The sequence below is a fragment of the Silurus meridionalis genome, chromosome 1 (genome assembly GCF_014805685.1).
Source record: "Silurus meridionalis isolate SWU-2019-XX chromosome 1, ASM1480568v1, whole genome shotgun sequence".
Classification (NCBI taxonomy): domain Eukaryota; kingdom Metazoa; phylum Chordata; class Actinopteri; order Siluriformes; family Siluridae; genus Silurus; species Silurus meridionalis.
The window spans coordinates 21,076,856-21,103,362 of record NC_060884.1 but is presented as its reverse complement, the minus strand read 5'-3'; the positions used below and the strand labels follow the sequence as shown (position 1 = coordinate 21,103,362).

Below are 26,507 nucleotides of genomic sequence, written 5' to 3'. Positions count from 1 at the left end.
AAACTTTTATGGATTGAGTATGCCCATAACACTCTTCCCACTGCTGCCACAGGACTTGCGCCCTTCCAGGTGGTCCACGGTTTTCTGCCGATTTTCTCCAACCAGGAACCCCGGTCCGCCGTTCCTTCTGCCGCCTTTTCTTTCGTCGCTGCCGTCGAGGCTGGAGGACGGCCCGAGCAGCCCTGCTCAAGAATGGCATAAGGCTTTGCCAGGGGCCAACCGTGGCAGTGCCTAGCCCCCGCTACCGTGCCGGGCAACGTGTGTGGCTCTCTACTGGGACCTTCCCTTAAGGCCACCTGTCGGAAGCTCGCCCGCGCTTTATCGGCCCCTTCCCCATTTCCAAGGTTATTAATCCGTGGCCCTCCGGCTCAGGCTCCCCAGGCGCTCGGGTCCACCCTACGTTTCATGTGTCTAGGGTTCGACCCGTTCAGGCCTGCTCCTGGTGCCCTCCGCCAGGCCCCTCCGCCCGCCGGGTCATTGCTGGGGTCCTGCCTACACCGTCGCCGCCTGCTCCGCTCCCGTCGTCGTGGCGGGGCCTTCAGTACCTTGTGGATTGGGAGGCTATGGTCCTGAGGCGCTCCTGGGTCCCCTCCGCTTTATCCTGGACCCTGACCTGATTGCTGGCTTTCATCGGGCCCACCTGGCAGCCTGTTGGGCGTCGGGGCCGCCCTGGGCGGGGGTACTGTCAGCCCGCTTGAGCACTTCAGGTATTACCGCCTCAACCACAGAGGAAACGCCCACTCCCAACCAGCTGCACGGATTTGGTGTATGATTTTCTGGCACTTATAAGGACGCCTGAATCCTCCAGTCAGTGCCAGATTGTCTTTAGGCTTGCCCTGAGCACTCTCCAGCGTATTCTGTTTTGTTTGTTTGTTCTTTTGTTTGTTTCGTTGTCTCTGACCTGAACATTCTGTCCTTCGGTTTCGGCTCGCGCTGAACGCGCTCCGGTTTCCGGTTCGGCTCGGCTCTGCTCTGCTCGCGCTGAACGCGCTTCGGTTCCCGGCTCGGCTCGGCTCGGCTCGGCTCTGCTCTGCTCTGCTCGCGCTGGACGTGTTCCGGTTTCCGGCTCGGCTCTGCTCTGCTCTGCTCTGCTCGCGCTGGGCGTGTTCCGGTTCGGCTCGCGCTGAACGCGCTCTGGTTTCCGGCTCGGAATCCTCACCCTTCGCACATCGGCTCTCTGAATCGGCTCTCTGAATCGGCTCTGAATCGGCTCGAATCGGCTCCCGGAATCGACTCCTGAATCGACTCCTGAATCGGCTTCCGATTCAGCTCTGCACAGCCTTTCTCCCCTGCTCCTTTTGCATCTGCCTTGGATCCTATAACCCTAACTTTCTGACACTCCACAATCGCTAGTTGAGAAAATTTGGACGGGAGAGTAAAGGAAAAGCAGCCAAGTACTCAATACCTCTCTGAACTTATCGAGATTGATTGAAAACTATTCCAGGTTACTACCTCATAAAGCTGATTATGAGAATGCAAAGTGTGTCTTCAGTATAAACATATAATGTTAAAAATAAGAAAAATTAGGAATACCACTGAAGGCAAATGGGTCAAAACTTTTTTTTTTTCATTGGGTGTCAATAATTTTTAAACAGGTGTTTTTGAGGGGACATTTTACTTTTAAAAGGGCAAATAAAATCTATTTTGCTAAAGGTGAGCAGTTTTCGTTTTTTGTTCATCTGTTGTATTTTTTTTTAATGTTTCTAAATATTTTGAAATACTCACATCACAATAAATGTTAGTTTAGACATTCTCCTATTATGAAAAAAAATTACAGTTTATTTTACTCCTTATGTGGTTATGCACATAACAATGCAAACCATCATCATCTCCAGAAACTGCTTTTTCCTAGTCAGGGTTGTGGTGGATTGGAATCCTATTTAGGAACAGTGTGATAAAATGGGAATACACCCTAAATGGGATGGCTTTTAATCACAGGGCACCATGCACACACAGCCACACATTTATTCATACCCAAAGGCAAACGGTATAGCCAATCCACATAGTAGTGGTGCATTGTTGTTCGAGGAATGCATTGTGAAAAGAAACCAGAGATCCTTGAAGACACGAGAATAACATCAAACGGTGGTCACTGGAGCTGTGAGAAGGCAAAACTATACCCACTGCAACAAATCATGTAAACACATTTCTTTAAAACAGGCTTCCAAACCATTCATCATTTTCATCTGTTTCAGAGTTTTGAAAGCAGCTAAATAAAATGTAGTTGGGTCTCCAGCACCTAAAAACCTCTTGTGGCATCATGGTGTGGTAAATAGAATCACCCCCTCACAGCTCCAGGTGCTGAGGTTTGGTCCTGATTCAGGGTTACTACAGCGGGTGTGTAGTTTTGCATGTTTTTGCATGTTCATTTGGGCTTACTCTAGGTTTGTTGGGGTCACCCATCTTTCCAAAACATGCAGGTAAGCAGACAGTTGTGAATGGGTTTGTGCACAGTGCCTGCATTGGACCATTGTTTCATTTAGGGTGGCTCCTGTCTTGTCCCAATAATCCCAGTTCTGCCACCTAATTAATTTGACCCTGCACAGGATAAACTGTTTACTAAATAAATGAATGCCTGCATTTTGAGTGTGTGAGTGTATAAGCATTTTATTGATTCCCAGTCAGCCTCATGACTCGTGTGTTAATAAGCTGGTAAGTGCAATCAGGTGAGAGCGATTTCAGAAAAAAAAGCAAAAAAAAAAAAAAAAAGCAGAGCATAGGGAAATCACTGATCCAGCACACATGTTATCCTCGTGATAAGTTTTTAAGCATGCAATAGCAAACACTCCAAGATCCGGAGCAGAGGATCAGGATCTGGAAGGAAACACGTCCGGTATCAGGCAAACAAGTCAGTGAGAGAGGGAGCGAAAGAGAGAGAGAGGGAGAGAGAGAGAGGGAGAGAGCGCGAGCGCGAGCGAGCTGAAAGAGAGCAGAGCTGCCGCCTGCCACACGCAGAAGCGCGCGCACAAACGGACGACAGAAGATCTATTGGTTTCGTGCAACGGACCTTATATTCGTCTTTAAGGAATATACTTTGAATTTGCGTGGGAGGAAAAACATTTTTGTCTGCTTTAAGACTCTGTGGAGAGAAAACAGGACACAGCCAAAGCGAGTGAAGAAGGGGGGGAAAAAAAGAAAGAGAGCGAGAAAAAGAGGGGACACGGCTGCTGTTCTGGGCGAGCGGGCGCGCGCGCGCACTAGATACAGCGGAGGACAGAGAACCCAGAGAAAGCATCAATGCATGGAGAGAGCGTAAGTTTAAAATGCGCACAGCTCACATCATCCTGCTCTGATTTTAAGGGGATACAGGAACACTTCAGGGACCTTGAATTGTAAGTGCGGGTTTTTTTTTAATGCATGCATGCTTACTGAATTTCTCACGCGACAGCCTTTTAGCACTTGCATTGGTTTAATTAACACCTCTTCCCTTATTTCTTAAGTGTTTCCAATTTTTTTCCGGTTTAATTAAACCATAAACTCCTTTTGATTTTTTTTTTTTTTTTTTTAAATAAAAACCTGTTACATGCATTTGGTTGCAGAGACTGATTGTTGCAAATCTGTTGCGTTCAGAATTGCATAAGAGCACATACATGACTCAGAAATGGATGCAGCAAGTCCGGAGTGTCAGTCCTGTTGCTTGCATTTAAACATGACACATGACAAGTAACTTATAGCCTATACCAGTTTCAACTGGATTTATTCTAGATGTGGGACTGGAATTGCTTGTAAAACATGATTGCATTTCGCACCATCTGAGGAAACGAGAGCAAACACGATGTAGGTTTAATACGAGATGAACCTGCTGCAGAGAGTGTGTGTGTGTGTGTGTGTGTGTGTGTGTGTGTGTGTGTGTGTGTGTGTCAGAGAGGGAGAGAGAGAAAGGTGTTGCGTTCTAGAGATCCACCACCTACTCATGCACACAAACACAAGGAGCTTGATTGTGAGATTGGCCACTCTGTGTTCTATGTTTGCCATTGTGTTCTTCATTCTGTCTGTTTCTGGGGTTTTGTAATCATGACAGGCTTATGGGATACAGATACCCCTGGGAGCAGACTCTGCGTCTGAGTTCACTCACAGTTTGGTCTTTGCCTTTAGCCGAAGAAGCACAAAATATTGCCAGTGTTAAATGAACTCTTAGTGTTTCTGTAAACGGAGCCGGGTCAAAATGTACTGCATATGTGCTAAAGGAATGCTTTTGTGGTAGGAAAAAAATCGAACATTTCTCTTGTCAATTAACTGAAATGTGCCTTGAGTCGAACACTTGATTATTCTTTGCACTGGAGCTATAAGGCTTTTGCTGTCATCTAAAATAAAAAAATCTGCACACTAGAATTCTCCAAATTATTTCTTTCATTTGGCACAGTCAGAGTTAAACTGGCGCTGTAAATGTTCAAGGCTTTATGGTAGTGCTGTTGAAGGCTATTAATTTCAAATCTTTTTAGCAGACATGTCATGTTTTCATGTTGAAAATCAAGGATGTTTAGCTTTTTATTACATGTTGTATATTACTGTGTAGAACCTCTTCAAGTGATTTAAAGAGCTCTTAATAACAGCTATGCATTTTCATTATACATAAGACTCTTGCACTTACTGTATTTCCTTGGCTGGGAAGAGAATGCATATATTTATTTCAATTATATTATGTATTTATTTCTGGCAGTTAAATCATTTGGACCGCTTCATCCTCATGTAGGCTTTTTTCTTTTCTTTCACCACAGTTTGTTAGTTTTTAGAATATAGCATGTTATTCGTAATCCAGTAAATGGCTTTGCCCTCTGCTAATGGAATCCCACTCAAGTGTCAATGCAGAGGCCTGAATCATAAACAGAGCAAACACACTGCTGGTTCTGATCTCTCTCTCTCTCTCTCTCTCTCTCTCTCTCTCTCTCTCTCTCTCTCTCTCTCTCTCTCGTATGTGTTTGTCTCGCACAATATCTGTCTTTCTTCCAGTTTCTTCCCTTTAATGCTGATCATTAACACTGATCCCCCATCCCCTCTCTCTCAACCTTTCAGTGGATGGTCGTGCTAATAAATCAGCTGTAATTTTAATAATAGACAGTGGAAGACTATGCAATGCATGAATTCATCATGCATAATATTTCATCCATTTCTGAATGGTTGCTTTAATTTCCGAGTTGAAACCGGTTAATTTTTCAGACACTTATTTGCTCTTTCATTTCCTTTAGCCTAGCTGACAGCTCATAAGCCCATGCATAGGTTTGATTAGTGATATTGAGTTTCAGGGTTTGGCCAAAGTGGACTGTTAAGTTGCTTTTTCATTTCTCTTTGGTGCCCTTTATTATTTCTCATGTTTTCTGGTAAGTCATCCTGTGGTTGCACTAAATCTAAGAGGCTTGAGTCACTGATTGTAAGAATCAGAAGTGATCCATGGTCACTCTGCATTAGAAACAACTATTCGCACATCATGCTGCCCCATGCACCATGACACGAGCAAGAAATCTGTCCCAGCGGAAATTGAAGCATGACTCATATCCCAGGCGAGGGTTATCTTCTTTATTATCAACCCCTAACCTCTTTGGAGTAATGATGCATTCGCTCCTATATCGTGCATATGTGAGCCATATTTGGATTTTTATTCATTCAAGGAGTGCTTGCTTGCAAAATTATACTACTGTGTTTTATGGGCTTCTGAGTCATGCTGACGTCTTCTGGATAGTGATGTAATTAGGCAAGTGACGATGCACTGTATTACAGCATGCCAATATTTTACATTTGAATAATGCTGGGATTATGCTATGTAATCAGATTCTGGTGAGATGGTATAGTATAGACCTGATAAAGTACGGATACATTTCAAATGGTCTGAACATCTTTTCATAAGTATGACATCAATATTGAGCCAAATAATAGTAATAATTAATAGTGATCACCGTTGGCATGCCATCCTAATAATTATTGAATAACATTTCTAATGATCCGATTCATTTTTAACGGTTTTTCCTCGACTTTCTTTTTAATCAATGAAAATTTTGTTTCTTCCACCCACATGCATCACCATCTGTTATGTTAATTGTAGCTTTGTGGTATGAATAATAAACGAAGAAATACGAACATCGGAATAAATAGCATCCTTTTACAAAAATTCACTTAATTCATTTAACAAAATTAACACTGGTTTAATTAAATCTGCTTATCAAACCACAAGACTGTTCCGCATCCTGCATGAGTTTTTAAAATGTATTTATTTATTTAGCATATTACCAAAACTTTGCATCTAACTTGTTGTGTATTAGAGGAATGGATGATTATTTTATTGCTACTACACTGATCACAAGCACAAGGACTGGAAGATGGTCATGCATGTTTTTTGTGTCCTGGAAGACTGTCTACAGATTGAGGTGTCCAGAACTACTCAAAATTTCTCTGTGCACAAGCACACAATACCAGGACACGGAAGTTAGAATTACTCTCAGGCTCGGCTGTCGTTCATTCAGTAGTGATTTTGTGTTATTTCCACACAGACCAAGAGCCTGACTCAATCAACAGACCACAGGTCATGACTGTCACACCAAAACAAAACCAGCAGGAGACTGCAATCTGAATCACCAGTGTGTGTGTTAGAGATGGCCCATAAGCACTGTGAAGGGCAATCTGGGAAAATATGCCACTGTTTGTGGAAGCACACGATGACTGGTCTCAATTGGTTTCATTATCATTCATGCTGATTTTCAGTGGTAGCATTATGATATGGTATAAAAATTTGCTATAGGAGCACAACAAGTTTTTAATGTAACATTGGTGTTAAAAAAGGTGTGGAAAAAAGATTGGATGATAAAACTCTATATAGAAATCTCTAGCATATTCCAGCAAATTGAAATAATAAATTGAATGTATTTCAACAAAATTGTATTTATTTATTTATTTTTTCAAGGTTGAAATTGTCTTTTGCTTCTCTCTAAAGATGATTTCTTTCAATAGACTGTTGTAGTGAAATGCCCAGCTATTTAATTCAAGGGGGAAAAAAGGTACACAATCTATAACCCATTAAACTATATGTGTACCAAGTGGCCTATTTAATTAGGAGAAGCTTAAGAAAGAAATATAAGTGCTGGTATGTCACTCTAGAAAAAAAATAAGTGTGAATATGTAAACAAATCCTACTGTGATATTTTATTGTAAACAGATAAAAAGCAAAGCAGAAAAAATCAATGTTTACAAATGCCTTGTTGCCGGTGGCATAATGAAGTACATCTTATTGAATTAGGTCGGTATCAAACCTTGCATTTATAATATTACTGTATAACATACAACAGACATTCCACTAATTAAGTTTTATAGCTCTGTTCTAGATGTGGTTTATTAGTGGAAGAAAATCTGATGTAATATTTTCGTTTAGTGATAATCAGCATTATACAACATATTATATATGTACATATACTATGTAGAGTGGCACAGTGGGCTTCATCTGGGTTTTCTGGTTTCCTTTTCACTCTCAAAAATAAACCAGTAGGTGGCACAGTGTTAGTGCTATTGTACCTGGTGTCCTGCAATGATGTGGGGTCTCTATTAAGGTGTGAATATCATAAACTGACAAATATAAAGCAGATGCTGAAGATGAATGAATGAATGTTATATCCTCAGTTCTTTATATAGAGATGTGCATTAGAGTAGGTTTCTCGTCTTCCATCTTCTTCTATAGCAGTGAGATTTGCTCTTTGAATGAAGCCGTGCTGTCAGCTAATGTAGCAAAGGGAAGCTTTGTACTTTTCAGCATCACGCTAATAAAAACCAAGGCTTTCACTCCAAAATCCCTGAGCTCCTTTTGATCAGCAGCAGCTAAGGCAAAGCTTGCTGCAGGCCTTTTCCCACAACTCAATACTAGAGGTGATGTAATGATTAAGAGATTTTCAGAGCTTTTTTTGTTGACATCATTGTATAATTTGTTACAGTGATAAAAGCAGGTAGGCTTTCATTCACTGACCTTCTCATCACCTTTCTATTTCTGAGTTCAAACACTGAGCATGACATTTACAGCATGTAAGCAATCGCACTGCCTAGTAGTAACATAGCTTGCAAGTAGTATTACGGGTTTTTTTTTTTATCATACACAACTTCAATCATTCATCATGCTATGTTGCTGTTGTGTCTGGGAATGAGATAAAATGATTCAAAGTGATCACTGACATCAGCATAATGGTTTTACAGTCAGCTGAAACTACTTTGTCTTGCAAACTCCAATTTCAAAGTAAATTAAAGATTATATTAATATTAAGCAAACCAATTACCTGTTCTCATGTTTATCCTTCCTGACGTTAATAAACTTTATAAGCTGCACTTGGGTCTCACGTCCTGTTTCATGCAAGTAGGTTAATGGTTTCCTGATAATTATTTGTTGTTGCTTAATAACTTAAATGAATGCACCTTCATGAATAATTAAGAATAAACATTGTAACAGGTGCTTTCATTAGAACGAACAGCAATTAGCATTATGAATTCCCACAACAAGATAAGTTGATTCTGTCTATACAGCAAGTCTGCATATCGTCACTCTGCTGCAGTTAGAAGACAGATGCACGATTGATGATCTTTGTAGAAAACTCCAAGCTGTTAATATATGCAGGAAAAGTGGCCAAAGCAATGTGTTCCAACTGCCATTGCTCAGGAGAGTGCATCGAAAGTGCATCTGTCTCAGCACCATTGGGATTGTACAGCTTTAAAAGATGACCCTGAATCTCAGTTGAGCTGTTTGAGGGTATTTCAGTTTTTCAGACTCGATTAAGCCTAGGTTGAGGTGAAAATGTTATTAAAAACCATTTCAGAGATGCATTTTAAGAACCGATGCATTTTAAGATCTGAACAGAGCTCTGTTCAGATGGTAGAAAAGTCTTTCTCATTTCTTTCCACTATGCATATAATTTTTTAAAAATACACATACATTTACACATTTGAGCTTGTGCAGTTTTCTACAGATTTGCTTTGCAATTTCTGAGTAGTGCAATCTGACCATCCAATCAAAGGATGTAAAAATGCATACGTTACTGTACACCTGCTAGATGGCACCAGTACTGTCAACTCAAAATCTAACTGGCTAAAGCAACAGCGTTAAGCAACATGAATTGTAAGCTACAAGGCAGACACCTGCAGTGTTCATTCTGAAGGCTTGAGGCAGATTCCTTTGAGCCTTGCAACACATGATGTAAAGGCTAAAATCTGATTGAATAGAACTTTAAAGTAAATATGCACTATGCATGTTCCCAGAATCAGGGCAAGCAAGAGAAATGTTATGAAATTAAGTGAATATATATTTATCATGACTAATGGGTGCAATTTTAATACATATTCATAGACAAAATGATTCCTATAGAGTTTAGGCCCACAGAGAAGTTCTTGCTGGCCCTGACTGCCCACCACTGTGTAAAAAAATAATAAAATAAAAAAATACACAATTTTGTATAGATTTTAAAGTAAAAGTCTATAGTGGTGTTGAACTTCTAATCAGAAGGTTGAATTAAATTCCTAACACTACCTACTTGCCACCCATCTGAACCTCTGTGCGAGGTCCTTAACCCTCAACTGCTGAATTGTGATAATTGGGATAATTGTAAGTTGCTTTGGATAAGGGTGTCTGCCAAATGCTGTAAATATAAGCCATCTATTTGTATCAAATCTACAATGACTACAAAAATGTTGTAATTATCATTGTTCTATATTAAAAGTAAATGTCTAACTTGGAATTCACACCAGAGGACTGTTTAGCTGGACATGTGGGCTTATGGGTCTTATATGGGGCTTAAAAATGAATTAAAATGTAGATTGAATTGAAGCATTTATTAAATTAAATGTGTATTTGTATTGCGTTGTATATCTACAATGGCTATAAAATTTAAAAATTAGCGTTCGCCACATACACCTTTTGAATGTTTTTCTTTAAATATGGATAGAATTTTCATTGTTTAATACATTTATATTTTTGTTCTTTCTTTCAAAGCTCTACGTACAATTGGACAATTGATATCAAATAACTCCTGCTTCCCCTTGAATCTTCCACTTAATCCATTTTGCTTAGGCTGCACTGCAAACAAGATCCCCATACAATATTCTAGCTGTACCATAGAGAATAAATCAGTGGGATTTAATATGAATGCAGTGCAATGCAGTACAAAACAATGCATATAGATAAAGTGAAAATTTGATGAAGTAATGGGAACATCTTCCTTTAATTAATGTCAGTATGTGATATGGAGAATGAACTAACATGACTAAGCTTTGTCAATTCTGTGAAATCCAGTGTTTTTTCTTTTGCATAAATCCCTGCTGTTATCAAGCATCTTCAAACACGTGTGTGTGTGTGTGTGTGTGTGTGTGTGTGTGTGTGTGTGTATATATATATATATATATATATATATATATATATATATATATATGTGTGAGAAAAAATAAGTGTTTGAACACCCAGCTATTTTGCAAGTTCTCCCACTTAGAAATCATGGAGGGGTCTGAAATTGTCATCATAGGTGCATGTCCACTGTGAGAGACATAATCTAAAAAAAAAAAATCACAATATATGATTTTTTAACTATTTATTTGTATAATACAGCTGCAAATAAGTATTTGAACACCTGTCTATCAGCTAGAATTCTGACCCTCAAAGACATGTAAGTCTGCCTTTAAAATGTCCACCTCCACTACATTTATTATCCTAAATTAGATGCACCTGTTTGAGGTCGTTAGCTGCATAAAGACACCTGTCCACCCCATACAATCAGTAAGAATCCAACTACTAACATGGCCAAGACCAAAGAGCTGTCCAAAGACACTAGAGACAAAATTGTACACCTCCACAAGGCTGGAAAGGGCTACGAGGAAATTGCCAAGCAACTTGGTGAAAAAAGGTCCACTGTTGGAGCAATCATTAGAAAATGGACGAAGCTAAACATGACTGTCAATCTCCCTCGGACTGGGGCTCCATGCAAGATCTCACCTCGTGGGGTCTCAATGATCCTAAGGAAGGTGAGAAATCAGCCCAGAACTACACGGGAGGAGCTGGTCAATGACCTGAAAAGAGCTGGGACTACAGTTTCCAAGGTTACTGTTGGTAATACACTAAGACGTCATGTTTTGAAATCATGCATGGCACGGAAGGTTCCCCTGCTTAAACCAGCACATGTCCAGGCACGTCTTAAGTTTGCCAATGATCATTTGGATGATCCAGAGGAGTCATGGGAGAAAGTCATGTGGTCAGATGAGACCAAAATAGAACTTTTGGGTCATAATTCCACTAAACGTGTTTGGAGAAAGAAGAAGGATGAGTACCATCCCAAGAACACCATCCCTACTGTGAAGCATGGGGTGGTAGCATCATGCTTTGGGGGTGTTTTTCTGCACATGGGACAGGGCGACTGCACTGTATTAAGGAGCAGATGACCGGGGCCATGTATTGGGAGATTTTGGGGAACAACCTCCTTCCCTCAGTTAGAGCATTGAAGATGGGTCGAGGCTGGGTCTTCCAACATGACAATGACCCGAAGCACACAGCCAGGATAACCAAGGAGTGGCTCTGTAAGAAGCATATCAAGGTTCTGGCATGGCCTAGCCAGTCTCCAGACCTAAACCCAATAGAGAATCTTTGGAGGGAGCTCAAACTCCGTGTTTCTCAGCGACAGGCCAGAAACCTGACTGATCTAGAGAAGATCTGTGTGGAGGAGTGGGCCAAAATCCCTTCTGCAGTGTGTGCAAACCTGGTGAAAAACTACAGGAAACATTTGACCTCTGTAATTGCAAACAAAGGCTACTGTACCAAATATTAACATTGACTTTCTCGGGTTTTCGAATACTTATTTGCAGCTGTATCATACAAATAAATAGTTAAAAAAATCATACATTGTGATTTCTGGATTTTTTTTTAGATTATGTCTCTCACAGTGGACATGCACCTACTGTACGATGACAATTTCAGACCCCTCTATGATTTCTAAGTGGAAGATTTGCAAAATAGCAGAGTGTTCAAATACTTATTTTCCTCACTGTGTGTGTGTGTGTGTGTGTGTGTGTGTGTGTGTATATATATATATATATATATATATATATATATATATATATATATATATATATATATATAAATAATATAATGTACACACACACATCATTGTCAACATCTTTGCATTTCAAATTGGACAAAAAATATATACTCCTAACTATACTCTTGAGTCTCTTACCAGGAATTTAGTGCTGTCAGTTTTACCCTGAATATCCTCTAAATCTCAACCAGTGTATTGTGGGAAAATGTCACAGAGCATTGTGTGTTTTCAACTTCTTTGGGCGTGAATGTCTGATGTGTCCAACAACATCCTGATTAGATCCTTTGAGCAAACAACAATCAGCTGACTTTTCATTTACACTTGTTAATGTCCTGCTTGGAGAGACAAAGACACTTCTAAGAAATTGAGACTTGATGGAATGGAGATACTTGTTTGTAAGCTCTCAGGCTAGAACAAATACACTTGGGCATTTTATGGGCTATTTTTATGGAGGATCTCTCAGATGGGAAATAGTTAGGTGATTGAGTGGGGGCCTCTGTAATACCCTGCTGGAGGGGATTGGTTCATCTTTGACCTTGACATGTTCCAGGGATTGTATCTCGTGAAAGTAGTATATCAAAATCCCTTCATGTTCATAAATATTCCATCAGGTATGACCTGTTCGAGCTTTTTCTTTGAATATATTTGGAATGCAACTGGATATTAATGAATTTATTTTTATTGGTAGCTCCACTTTTTGTACTTAAATAGTATTAAGCAAAAAGCATTTTATTTCTTTTGTTTGTAATAATAAATAAATTTGTCTTATTGACACCCGAGCATCACTTACTAGACTTATTTTAAGGTTTAGATTTTGTCACTTGCAATAGACATACTACAATAAAGTGAATTAAAAAATTATAACGTCACTTAAAAATGTCTGAATCTAACAAGGAATTTGTCATATCAGTGGATCATCTGATTGAACCCTGGCAATGCCATGAGTACATTAAGCTTTGCTGTCTGGGTGAATAGAATGGCATTTCTCTTCATTGTCAATCGGAATGACACTAATTGTGTGCATGTGTGAACTCATGTATATGGAAGGTGGGCGCTAGAGCCTTTCTCTTTGTGCTCTGCTGCTTTATCATGTCAAATTAGTATAGGTCCAAGCAGAGTTGAACATGATGCACAGTTGGTAGGTGTTGTGCAGTAGTTAAAATCTATCTAGTGGATAGAATAAGCCACATTCAAAGAGAAACCAGGGTAAAAAATTTAATTTAAATTTTGGGGGCTTAAATTAAGTCTTGGAACCTGTTTCAGGTTTTCTTTCATAGTTTGGCTTGGTGAATATTTTGAGGGGAATTTTAGGCATACAAATTATTAATAAAAACGATGACTTGCTGGTGGCTGAGGACTTGCTGGTGGCTGAGGAATCCCCAATGACACCTGTCATTGACAGTACATTCAACATTGTGTTTTAAAAAAATTCTATTCTCACACAGCAGTTATATAGAACTCCAGATCTACATTTTTAAGTTATCACTAATTATCAAGCTTGATATGACTAAAGATAATGGCAAGGGAAAACTACCCGAGATGATTTGAAGAAGAAAGGTTTAGTGTACCAGAGACACAAAAAGGGAACGGTTCTAATCTATAGGACACATGGTAGAGCGAATATAAACGTTTTTTTTCTCTATAACTGAATATGATACAAAGAACTAAGGGGAACATGACTATGAGCATTAGAGTAATTTTTTTTTAATAATTCATTAGATTTTTAACTTCACTAACGTTTTATTCAAGTGAAGTTCAAAAAATGCTCCCAGGAATTAGCTTTTACCGTCTCCTTATTTTGTCTTCCGTAGCATGTGATATGATGTGTTCAAGATCAAAGCTCTAATGGTTAATTAGAAAGTACAGAAAATCAATATCCAGTAAGTACAAGTGCTATAGGGATTAAGGGACTTTCTTCTGTTGGTCAAAGCTCTGATGTAGCTGCTGTGTTTGTGATGGAAAGAGCAGGAGATTCATGGGCTTCTCACCCAATACCCCCCTTCGCCAGCTCTCCCACCCCCTGAGACCTGAGCACCAGGGGGCATTATCAGTGGTAAATGGCTCTGAAAACGTTTCGCCTCAGACAGGTCCAGGCAGGCCATGATTTATGGCCCTGCGATGCTGCAAAACAGTTAGCCGTGTTACTGGTAAGGATATGAGCATTTTCATGGCCACAGTTCAAGTTTATTTCAGTTATAAATTTCCAGAGATGCAGAGCAAAAAGCAGTGGTGAATTTATAGCCCGAGAGATTGTTGTTTGCAAGCTGCCAGGAAAGAAGCAGTTTTTAATGCAGTGAGGATAAGAATGACTGGCCATTTTTGTATTCATTTTTCTTTTTTTTTGTTTTGTTCAAGAAAGGGTATTAATTGTGCTCTCTTGGAGTCAGAAGATAGAAAACATATAAAGAGTAATATGCAAGTAAGCTAGTGAGATTCCATGGCATTAATTTATCATGTTATTAGCATTTTTCTGTTCTATTATTTTTTTATATCTGACCAAACCACAAGTGTATCAAATGATCAACTTGACAAACTGATTGCATGATGTATTCAACTTTGGATTCGGAGACCTAAAATCACAATAACTTGCATCGCAACCCATTTGAATACTGTAGAGTAATTAATGCAAAACATACAAGAAATGGATGAGACTCATGAGATCAATACTTTCTCCTTTATTAAATATTGAAATTTTTTTTTTTAATGGTACTAATGCAAGTGATCCAACAGTGATATTAAAAAAAAAAAACAATACATGCAAAAAAAAACTACACTTCCCATCAGCCACTGCAACAAGTCATATGTTTGTTGTTATGCTTGATTTACATTCACTTATAATTTGCACTTGTTTTTAAACCTCACTTACAGCATCACTGCACTCTTTGGCTTTCATTAGTTGTTCCATGATTGTCACGCAGCTTTCACTCCTCAGGTAATGTTCTATGTTTTCCATGCCACAATATGTCGTGCTTTTTGTTTCTTTGTATATTATGTTTGCACTTTATTAAAACTTCGCTACACTTGCATCTGCTTCTCCCCTGCAACATGCTTATACTTCAAAACTTATTGAGACTGTTAAATGGTAATGAAAATCTTTACACTTTCGAAAATGTGTAAATTAAATGGAAACTACAAATGTGTTTAGGAGAAAGACTGTCTGGAACTTTTTCTACATTTCAATTAAACTTCCTATAAACAATGTCTTGTGACTAATGCTGCTTTCTATCTCTTTTACACTTTATCGTTTCATTTCCTTGCTTCCCATCCTTGCTTCTTGGCGCCTCCCTGTAAGTGAAGAAAAGATGTGATTCATGAATAAGAAATGAGGAGAGAAGGAATCACAATTACCAAATGAGAGGTTCTTGTTCAGTGATGTCACTTGAAAGCATCTTTAGTGCATGCACTTGTTGATGACCATTTTTACAGCTGTACTAACTTCATAATGGACCTACCCTTATATGCACTGAAGATGTAGATGCACTGTAGACACTCTTTTCACACCCAATCATACTGACCTGTTGGCAATTAAGCTTAGTTGCTTCAGTAGAACCTATATGTTCCTCCCGCTGTCTCTTTGTAGAAACAATTACTTTCAGCCTTTTGTTGCGGCTGTCCTAATATTTTTGAGACGTGTTGTGGCCATCAAATTCAAAATTACCTTACTTAAAATGAAACATGCCTTAGTTTTAAACATCTAAACATTAGATTTCACATGTTCTCTATGTTCTATTGTAAAATAAAATATGGGTTTATTTGATTGAAATAATATATAATATCATTGCATTCTTTTATTTACATTTTACACAGCACAACTTTTTTAGATTTTTGGACTAGGGGTTATACTACAGTACATTGATAACAGAATCACTTATTCTTAATTTAAATATCATCGCATCGCTTATGAACAGCACATGCTAAAATCTAAAATGAGATTCTAATCATGGTTCTAAAGCAAGGCATCATTTACTTTCATACATTTTATTTTATTTGTACCCATTTTTTTTTTTGTATTTTTTTTTTTTTTTTATTAAGATTATGTATGTGCATCTGTGGTTAATTATTGTGTTTATTGTAATTGCTTTTAAAAAGTTTAAACCAAGGCTTTCATCGTGTGCTACAACAAAAATTCCTTATGCCTCCAATTTCATCTTTGCTTGATTTTTTTATTTTTTATTTATTTATTTACTTAATTTTCTTTTCCTGCAATCCTACAGCCATGTCTTTTTGACTTTCTTGCATAAAGTTGGTCAGAGCTTAAGCCCTACATGCAAACATATGCATTAAAACAAGAATGAATTCAATGGAATGTAGATTTAGATCGTAGCTTGATGAATCTGAATTGTCAAACAGAGCTGCCTGATTGTGATGTAAAACTACAGCCACTGCAGCCAAATGGGAAAACCCTGATTGGAAAAAAAGCAAAAAGAAATACTCAAATAGTTTCGCTTTCTAAATGTCGACAACGATGGCCATACAAATACAGCCACTTTGAACAGCTCTTTCATCAGCAATAGACAGTAATTAACTTCTGAATATGGTGGTCTATAAAAGCAGCCGGATCAACAATAGTAAGCACAAGAATAAGTGAAGCCACTCAGGCTCATATAGTGGTACAGTCCAAAGCCAGTTCACTCAGTGTGTGTGTGTGTGTGTGTGTGTGTGTGTGTGTGTGTGTGTGTGTGTGTGTGTGTGTGTGAATGAAACCATCCTTCTCTGCATGTCTCATTATGCATCAGGAAACTCTAATCAATACCGGTGATTGATTACTAGCTGGATACAATCATGTTTCCCTTCTCACGTCTTGCCTTGTGCCTCAGGGGGACAAAAACATTTACAGCGTATTAGACATGGTCACGAAGAACTTGTTCTCTGCCTCACTGGGCTGTTTCAAATATTTGTCACGCTTTATTTAACAATTGATTTTAGAAAAAGACATATTGGACACCTAGTTTATCCTGGTCAGGGTCATGCCGGATCCAGAGTCTATCTTCGGAACATGAGGCGTGAGACAGGAACGCACCCTAAGTGGGACACACGCACACATATTTGCACTCAACACACACAATCGCACCTAACAGTGTGAATTTCGCATAGCCAATCCACCTACCTGCATGGTTTGCAGAGGTGTGAGGAACACGGAGTTCACATGGACAACATGCAGAGAAAATGAAGGCAAACACAAATATAGTCTTCGTTTTGCTCCTCGACTGTCCAGTTTGGGTGAGCCTATGCCCATGATAGCCTCAAGTTCCTGTTCTTTGCTGAAGGGAGTGGAACCTGATGTGCTTTTCTTCTGTTGTAGCTCCTTTGCTCAGTTGTGAGCTCAGACCACCTTTTTGCAATTTTCTGTGTGAACTGTAGAAATAGCTAGCATTTAAGAACACTCAAACCCATCAAAGCCCATCTGGCAATAACAAATGTCATAGTTTTAGTAACATTGACAGAGGTGGGAAGTAACAAAGTACAAATACTTTGTTACTGTACTTAAGTAGATTTTTCTGGTATTAGTAATTTACTTCACTTTATTTTTTGGACAACTTTTTACTTTTATTTATTATATTTTTGAAAGAAATATCTACTTTCTACTTCTTACATTTTCAAACCAAACATGTTGCTTTAGTTTCAATCTATTTGGTAATATGTCAATTATTTCTTCTCATTGTTTTCAGCCCATCAACCTATTTCCTGTCATTGCATGACTTTTTCATCCTACCATTGGTATCATTTCCTGGCATTAGAGACCTGCACGGGACGGATTTTTCAGTCCAGCTCCCGCAAGGTTTATTCCACTCCAGCCTGCTTCCACAAAAATGTTATTTTCTCCTGCTCCCACCCCCAAAAGCCAGCAAGCAAAATGTATAAGTAGTTGTATTTTCATTACACTGACTGTTTATTCTTTAGTTTCACCTGCTTTCCTTTTGAATATGAATAAAAAAGAAACTTAAATAGGAAAATAGAGACGTTTCATTTAATTTGAGGTTTTTGTGTAAATGATGAACATTGACATGAACAAGGAACTTGAGAAAATAAACTTATATTATAGCTTGTTAAAAAAAAAAAGCCAAGTTTTTTTTTGTGTTAATTTCTGTAGTAATCAAGTAATATCTGTAGCCCTCAGTAATTTACCTCTTTCTTGAGCAAACCGAGGCAAAATGTCTGAAGCACAAGTGGTTACCGTGCATGAACCACGCAAGAGTTCACTTCTGACCTTGTGCCTGTAAATAATTTTTTTATTTTAGTTGCCATTGTTGCGTTTGTGCAGTAGATAATTAATTTTATTTGGTCTCAGTGATTTTATTATTATTGTTATAAATAATAATAATAATAATTAAAAATATATATATATATATATATATATATATATACATACATTTTATTAGTTTTTTTTTTTTTTTTTTTTTATTAATTTGTATTTTTTTTTTTTGTTTTTTAAAGACCATTTTGCAGGAGTCCCAAGAATAATTTTATTCTCCCATAACCCCACACCACCTCCCCACACACACACACACACACACCCATCACTCATTTGCATCATGTCCCGTGGGAGTGCAGGTCTCTACCTGGCACCGCAGACGTAGGCTAGTTTATGATGCTAACAATGAGCAAGGCAGATGGCAATAAAAAATATGGGGTTAATGTGGATGAGACAGAGGGAGTCAGTGATGTAAACATGACTGAGAACAGAGACATTCCTGTTTAACTGATCATCTTCTATTATCTGCTTATGTTCTTTATGGTGGTTGTTCAGCCTGGATATATCCATCTGATAACAAAATTGGAAATTTGTTTTGTGTTATATGATGTGAGGTCCAGTTACCAGCGTGACACTAAAACAGGTAGCAGCAGTGGCTACTTTTCACTTAAGTGCATGTCAGAGCCCAAAACTTCTTTACTTTCACTTGATTAAAAAAGTATAGTCAGTACTTCTTTTACCAGACTCTTTTAAAACATGAGTATCTGTAATTCTACTTAAGTAAAGGATGTTTGTACTTTTTCCACCTCTGCCCATTAATCGCAACCTTTCCCCATAATGATATTTTTATGAAAATATATGGTTGGTGTATATTTCAGTACTTTTACAGTTTCTCTTGCTAGCACTTTGATGGCCTATATTCCAAAATAGGACATAATACCCAAGTCAGAAAATATTGGGGTATTTTTATAATGTATATCCTTAAACTGCCTTCTTAGAACATTTCGGGTAAAAGCTAAAGGAGAATTGCATGGGGGAAAAATTATGTATCCATAGTATAATTGACAATGAACTGTTATGACTCCTGACTGTAAATTTAACCTTTATGTAAAAGAAATGCTGATAAACGCCTTGCTGATTTTCACTAATGATCTCCAGGTGTCAGCGTTGTTGCCCTCTCGCTGTGCTTCATTAACATGCCAAGTCTTGCATACAAAATCTGAATATTGATGTCTATATACACTCAGCTGCTGTTTGCAGGGTGTTTTTTTTTTTTTTTTCTTTTTTTTCAAAAATTTGTCATGCGTGTTTTTTTCCTCCTTGCATTTTAATTGTGATTCTAGTGCAGTAATGGCAAGAATTTGTAAAAAAAAAAAATAATAATAATAATATATATATATTTTCTATTTTTAATGCATTTCTTTTGTTAAAGCTTGTTCCGAATGCATGAATTAAATGATATTTAGTAATTCTTATGTGTACATTTATGGCAGCTGGCAGATAGACCTATCCAGAGCTCTTATCCTGAGCGTCTTATTTAATTAAAAATATATTTTAAACCTCAGTACAAAATATCAAAACCGACAGATACTTATGACTCATTATTATTATTTGGATGAAAGTGTACATAGTTGTGAGTTAGTATTTTTTAGTATTTAATATAGAACTTTGCTAGTTAATTTATAGCATGCTTAGGATTTTTCCCAATATATCAAATAAACAATTATAAATTAGGCTTTTTAGGCTACACCTGACCTTATATCAAACTAAGGACTATGTATTGGCTGTTTAGCTTGTGACATTTTACCTAAAATTAAGCCCATAAACGTATGACTTTAAACTGCATAATGTGTCCACCAACCCATTTAGGAAGCAATTATGTACTGGGCTACTCTACTCTGCCATATATGATGCCAACTTATGTGTCATATATCTAAATAAATACAAACTATGTAGACAGTGTCACCCACAATGGTTGGCAAGTGGGAAATGGAATACTTAAAAACATACTTAAAGATTTCAGGTGTACTTCAGCAACAGGTTGATCAAAACATGTAGATTCATGAGCTGGCTTGAGTGTGACTCTTCTACAAGTCACATAACCCTGATTTTAACTTTGACTGAAAGGTAAAATATACAAATGCTTTAATGCAGAGTGAAATAAGACGCATCAATACTTCCAACCAAAACCAGATACTAAACTGCTGACCTCACCCAGTCTCTTAGCAAATGGTGAAAGGAGCTCTGAACCACAATGAAGACCTCTGTATGAAATTCAAGGTTGAAAAAGGTTGGTGCACTTGGATAATGGTTAGTAGTTGGAGTTAAAGGGACTAGCTTAGAAAAATCTGGACATGAACATGTATTCAGCTTATTCATTCTTTTGATCCACATGCTTAACTGTTCAATTTTTAATCAATTTATATATTTATTTTATTGTCAGAACATTTGTGTGGATGCTGTAATAAAAATTTTCTCTGAGGAATCTGTCTTCCTCTCAGTCTGGCTGCATGCCATGTATATCTATACACTGTACAGGGCTGCTGTGTTCAAGGTTTATCTGCAGTGTCTTTGCCCTCTGATCCTACCGTACACACGCCGGGTTTGGACCATGCTCAGCAAATATATCTTCTATATCTTCAGCGTGTAGTAATCCCCATGTGAGGACAAAGATGAGTGTTCATTCTTCTTGTTTAATGTTTGCATAGTAACTTGCTGACATTAATAATAATGATGATAGTACTAATAATAATTGGTATGATGTTGACTGTCCCTATTTAAATTAAACTGAAAAATATATCTAAACCTGTCTGAAAAACTCACTGGTCTGCTTAGTGGGACCACCAATTTCGTTTTTCTTTCTTTCTGTCTGTCGGACTGTCTCTTGTTTGTAACAGATAAACATGTCCCTAGGGCCCAGTACCTATTTATATTGAGTCAACATCACAGAGAAAATGTTCCTATTTGAGCATGGGCTGTGCTATGATGGGTTCTGCTCAGATTTAAACAAAAGGATAAAACATCTTGAATGTAATGGAAAGGTCTCCCTGGTGGATTGTTTTGCTTGGATGTTTTATCTTTCTCTCTTGGGCTGTTTCACTGGGATTAAGTCATTTCTCTGTCTGGTTTAAAAAAATAAAATAAACTCTATTCAAATTGGATTTTTTGGTTTTCTTGGTGAGCCTAGTGCTCTAATTAGATAGTTTGTTTTCTAAAATAAAAGCAGTAAAACTGTCTGTTATTGTTGAACTTGACCAGCTAGATGTGTGAGACCAAAGTAATGTTATAGATTCTAGCAAAAACAACAGACAGTCTAAAACTGAATACAAAATAAAGTGGACAGGTATTTATTTGGAGACAGTCGGAGGAACCATGGAATGAAAGGTCCTACAACAATAAATTGCGTAACCCCAACATTATTCACAATTCCAGATTTAAGTGTTTCATGATGGTACTATTGGTCAGCCATGGTGTCCCATGGATATCTGAACAAAAACCTTCATCAGTCTGTGGTATCCCTCATATGAGCACGCTATACATGGCCATGCCCACATTCAAATATTTCACTTTGCATGGAAATCGACTGTCTGTAGCTTTCCTGTAATAGTTACATACCCAGTGAAAGTCTTTCCTGTCTACAGTGCAACAAAGCTTCCTGCTATCAGTCTTTTGTCCTCCCCGGACAGGTTGAGCATTCTACTTTATGCCAGTTAGGGGAAGTGCCCCGCTGTGTCTGGCTTCACTGACGCTCGGTCCAATCTGGTGTCTCAGCGGGCACTGTGCCCGTCAGCGGAAATGCCACTCGTATTGCACGCAAATTCGCTCGCTCTTCTGGGATAACGATCTCACGTTCTGCAAAGAACCCATGACCATAGTTTAGTCCAAAAAAAAGACAAAATTAAAAATTTCCATGAGAGGAATTTGTGAGAAGTCTGTTCAGTTTTCTGCAGTTAAATAAAAGTAAAACTGAAGTCACTATTTCAGGCTTGCCCACTGTTTCCTCCGTCCTTAAAGTCCCATTTTCTCTAATGCACATAAGTCTGTCTGATATCTTAGACAAATTTTTGAATGTGGTTTTTCAGTAGTGCTGCTGTAAAGGGAAACCTCGTCCATTTAATGTGGATTGCAAAGTTGAAACAGTTTCCCTTTACTGAAGACCTGCAAATTGTGTACATGTATTACAACACCGTTGTGCTACTGTAATTCTTTGTATGCTGGTTCAGCTAGGTTTCTAATGGGGATCAAATAAACTATCATATTTCCCTGTTTTAGCATCTCTTTTACTGGCTTCCTGTTTTATTCAGATTTGAGTTGAACAATGTTATGTATGCATATAAAGATCTTTCTGGTCTTGCTCCGCAGTACTTTATTAGCCTTGTCCAGCCTTATTCTGCTATAAGAATAGTAGGATCTACTTATGTCACCTGTAATAGTACTAAGACAAAGGGTGATCAAATCTGTCCTGTAGCTGGTGTTAAACTCTGAAATAGTATGTGGTCCACTCTATCTTTTATTCTTTTTCAAAGCTTCTCTTAAAACTTATTTTTGTTCTTAGTTTCCTTTTTCTGATTTTATTTAATGTGATGTTATGACGTTACAGCACTTTAAATTCGACCAGGCGTAACTTTATGGTGTCCGATCGGGCATAACATCCTAAAGTAGTAGATAGTTGAGCATTCTTCAGATTAACTTCTTCAATTTAAGCTACAGGAGCTCGTCCGTTGGATCAGACTACACGGACCAGTCTTCACTCCCCACGTGCATCAATGAGCCTTTGTTGCCCTGTTCACTGGTTCACCACTGTTCCTTCCTTCAACCACTATTGATGGATACGGACCACTGCAAACTGGAAACACTCCCCAAGAGCTGCAGCTTTGGAGACTCTTTGACCCAGTCGTTTAGCCATCACAATTTGGCTCTTGTCAAACTTAAATCTTTATTCTTCCCCATTATTTCTGCTTCGAACACATCATCTTTGAGGACAAAATGTTCACTTGCTGCCTAATGTATCTCACCCACTAACAGTTGCCATGAAGGAACAATGATTAGTGTTATTAATTTCACAGGTTATAATGTTATACTGTTATGCCTGGTCGGTGTATTAATAAAATTAGATTTTACAGGTTATAATGTTTGCCAATTCAATAGTGTGCATGTAAATGAATGTGAAAATGTACTAATTTCAACCAAACTTTGATTTGTTTAAACTCTCACAAACACATCAGTTTCTCATTTAAATACAGAACTGCTAAAGTTTGATAGTGCAAAGGTCCAAACAAAAACAATGATGGAATCTACTTGCTATCTAGCTAAAGGTGCCTCATGAAAGTAATAACTGTATTAAACATCAGCTAGCCTATTATAAATGTTTGTGATGCATATCTGTTTTGTTGCTATTTGTTGATGCAGATGAAACTTCAACTTTTTATTTAAACACATGTACACACATTGTAGACTGTTGTCATCATATAATGAATAGTAGTGGATATTGACTCCATCAGATTGCTGTGTGTTACTGTTCTTACTGCCTTCTATTTACAAACGCACATTATTGGTCTTATTTTAGTGAAAAAACCAGCACAAAAATAGTATTAGTTGTGGCTAATTGATTATATTAGATGTTTTGTTTCTTTTTTCTTTTCTACAAGTATTGAATTGTCTAACTTTAACAGCAGTCATTAATGAATTTAGAGTTTCACCTAGCAACCTCGGGCCACAATACTAAATTCACCCCAATTAAAATTTGTTTTCTTATCAGGTGTGAGATAAAAGATCATAAATAACCTGCTTTTTTCCTTTTGCAGTGCCCAGAGGTCTTGTAGACAGGTTAATTTGCTCTGCGCTCTCTCCCTATCTGCAGGCTTCCCTTGTTCGTTCTTTTTCTTCCTTCCTTATCTTCTCCTTGCTGCCGTTCTCATTTTCACACCTTCCGTTTGTGCTGCCGTGTTTCAGAAAGATGTAACAAGATGTTGAACTATAATCATACCATCTTTCTTTCTCGCCCTAGTTCACATTTTTCAACCTTTTTTTGTTGGGTTTTAATACAGGGTTAGACTGTAAATACAAATTAGTTATAATGATAAATACATTTTTTGGTCAAATTTTTTAAGCAAAATGCAACACTTGATGCTTGGAATTTTAATCAGACAGAATTTTCTTTTGAATCAGAAATGAGTGAAAGAGTCTTAAAGGACATACAGCTTGGATTTCCTAACTAGTTAAAAAAAAAGAGAGACTCTGCTAGTGTGTCTGGAGTTTCAGTTTCACAGGTTTGGAATTTTTTGTGGTCAGTTCATCAAAGCAGCATTTGTAGTACAAAGTAAAGAATGTTATAAACCTCTGAGTCAATATATCACTTTTTTTTTTTTCTGTGCACAAGTCCAGTCCACATCCTCCTTTACTGTAGGAAACACATTTGCATTATCCTTCTAATTTGCTATGACTTAAGCAATAGGCAACTAGTTGTAAATCCTTAAAACCAATAGTCTATGATGAACACAAATGAAATGTTTTAGCATCAGTATACTTCAACTTTCAACACTGCATAAACTTAATTAGTTTATTATTTCTGGGTCTGTTACAGGCATGTTTGTGGCTGGGGTAGATTCTACTTAAGATGTATATTATGTATTAGCCTAGTGCACACACTGACAATGTGTAGTGCTGAGGCTTGCCGTGGGCTGTCCTTAAAGATTTCTACCACATTTCTTACAGCTCTGGATGTGAGCTGATAACCTCAATCATTTTCTGCTTCTTTTTTCCTTCAAAAATATTGGCTGAATGACTGAAGCCTTTTTTTCCCTGGCAATCTCCTATTGGCAAAATCATGACAATGTCAGTGTATGTGTGGCCAAAAGTTAGCAATATATAAGTACTTTAAACTTTTGTGGGCTAACTACATGCACATTTACAAAGCCAGCACTGCTGCCATGAAGGGTTGTGCTGTGTGCTTTGAAAAGATGTGTATGCTTTTATATCGAATACATGCATTAATAATGTCTTACATGTGATACATGTTGTAATGTCTTATTTTATTAAATAACAGAGGTCTATCTTATCCATATTAATTAGAGTTGCAAACAAGTAGTCCACATGCTAAATAAAAAAGTCTGTCTAGGGAGTAGGGCAAATTAAAATGCTAATGTAAAATAAAAATCTGTTTCGAGAAGTTCTAAAAGCACCATAGGATGTGCTATCACCATTTAAGATGCCAGTATGTAGACTAGCATCATTTCTTAATGTACTGATGGTTGGGTCTACAAATAAACCAGATCAACAGGGAATATATTTTCCTACAGTATTCAGGTTTTCAAACATGCTTTGACATCTCTATTAATAAATACATACTGAAACTGGCTCATTACATCACAGACTAAGAGCCTCATTAGTTTAAAAACCCTGTTGGGAGAGAATAGTTTTTACTGGTTGTGTAGATGTAGATATGGAATGGAATATAGAGACATGTACATATTAATCATGTTGCTTATGGGTCCAGACTGTAATGTTACCACCTCTGTGTAATATTTACTCAACACTTGCAGATAGAAACTGAACTGATACTGCAATTGTACAGACGGTCAGCTCAGTAATGTCACCTCAGATATGTATTCTGCTTTTGTCTAAATGGGCGTCTTTTAACATAGTAGTAGTTTATTGTCGAATCCAGCTTGCCATTAGGTTTGTGTGTGTGTGTGTGTGTGTGTGTGTGTGTGTGTGTGTTTTGCTAAGATTCATGGCATATTCCTGCCATATGCATATTATTTAGAGGATACATTGCGGAACGATGTTAAACCAGTTACTGAAGATGAATGAATGAGGTCTATTTAACACTCTTGCTATTATGTAACTTTCTCTTCTTTCATTCTTTCTCTCTTCTTTCTCATAATTGTTTGCTGTATGTTCCTGGCTATTTACATCAGGATTACCAAAGCAATCAGTGTGGAACAAGAAACATACAGTACATAAATATACACTATAGGGACAAAAGGTATTGGGACCCCTGACTTTTACAGCCATATGTGATTCTTTCCCAAACTGTTACCATAAAGTTGGAGGAACACGATTTGTTTATTGGTGAATGTCTTTTGCATGCAGTAGCATTCAATTTGAAGTAGAAGATAGTTCCAGCATGAAACCCTGTACATAAAGCAAGGTGCATGAAGATATGGTTTACATTGGTTGGAGGGAAAAATCTTAAGTGGCCTGCTATAGAGTTCTGATCTCATCCCTACTCAACATCTTTGGAATGAATTGGAACACTGACTGCCTCCTCACCT

At 37.8% G+C, this 26,507-nt stretch overlaps 1 protein-coding gene across 17 annotated transcripts in view; it reads left to right on the top strand.

Annotated features, from left to right (window-relative positions):
- The first annotated feature begins 2,700 nt into the window (after positions 1-2,700).
- The window catches only part of ptprfa (protein tyrosine phosphatase receptor type Fa), a 212,469-nt gene continuing 188,662 nt past the window's right edge, over positions 2,701-26,507 (top strand). For 5 of the 17 annotated variants that reach the window (XM_046859571.1, XM_046859618.1, XM_046859564.1 and 2 more), the window contains exon 1: positions 2,702-3,252. The gene's annotated coding sequence lies outside the window, so the exon portion shown is untranslated. Of the gene's footprint in view, positions 3,333-26,507 lie in introns of all 17 variants that reach the window. The other 12 variants (XM_046859634.1, XM_046859609.1, XM_046859588.1 and 9 more) reach the window with 4 other exon arrangements.